General features: G+C 32.3%; 1 long non-coding RNA gene across 1 annotated transcript in view; it reads right to left on the reverse strand.

Moving 5' to 3' along the window:
- Positions 1–220: 220 nt before the first annotated feature.
- LOC113475141 overlaps positions 221–1031 on the reverse strand; it is a 1701-nt gene continuing 890 nt past the window's right edge. Inside the window, exon 2 of the long non-coding RNA XR_003396883.1 lies at positions 221–671. This is a non-coding gene — a long non-coding RNA (uncharacterized LOC113475141). The remainder of the gene's footprint in view (positions 672–1031) is intronic.

Raw genomic sequence — 1031 nt, forward strand, 5'->3', positions numbered from 1 at the left:
TTAATTAATTCTATCGTTTTTTTTTTGGAATCTAGATAAATAAAAATACCAACACAATCTTACTAACCACCATTTTATACGTTGGAATTGTGGGTAAAATGCAAATATGTACCACGTGCGTCAGCAGAGAGTTTAAAATTGGTATAACACCAGGGGGAAAACAAGTAAGAAGATTTTTTGTGGATAGATCCAACCAGAAAACTAGTTAAATACCGACAACTAGTCTGCTTGCTTTTATTGTCAAGTTGTTTTAAACTAATTCCATCTGTAAATACACAAAAAGTAAACAAGTAGATTATAAAGACTTACACAATCTCGTCAACAAATATTTGGATTCTTCGTTGTATCATACAATATTAGGTTTTCAAGAAAATTGAATTGTGGGTAAAATGAATGTACATCACGTGTGGAAACATAGTTATTTAGTGGTTTATCATTAGTGACCAAAATAATATAAGCAGATTAGGTTGGATACTTATATCTATCTGGCCACATCTGAGATAATTTAATTGTGGGTATAAACATAAATGCCACGTGTGACATCATACATTTATGATTTACCAATCGGTTTAGCATTAGGAGCTATATACCTGAGTCCGACTTTTTGAGGAAAATGCATTAAACGAAATTACTATTTAGAACTGAACACCCCTATTTTAAGTTGTTTCAACCTGAAATTGTAAACCGACAATTATGCAAAGTAAACAAGTAGAATAAATATACTTACACAATCTTCTCAACCAATCATTTGAAGTCTTTGTAAGCAATAAAAAATATATCAACGTATTTAAAAATTTTGAGTATTGTTTGGTCCAAGTTTTTGAACATTTTTAGCCAAACTTAGCCATTTTCCTTTAGTTATGTCCCCAATTTTGCTGTAATCTCCTGTTCGCGCCAATTCGGAGTTGCAGTAGGGGATTCCCCTTGTATTCAAGCGTTGTTTAGGCTTCGCAAAGCATTTTTAGCTTTGAAAACACATTGTAGGGGTACTAGAACAGAATTTTTGTACAAAGTAGCTCAAATGGACACTG

This window comes from Ciona intestinalis, unplaced genomic scaffold, assembly GCF_000224145.3.
Source record: "Ciona intestinalis unplaced genomic scaffold, KH HT000119.2, whole genome shotgun sequence".
NCBI classification, from domain to species: domain Eukaryota; kingdom Metazoa; phylum Chordata; class Ascidiacea; order Phlebobranchia; family Cionidae; genus Ciona; species Ciona intestinalis.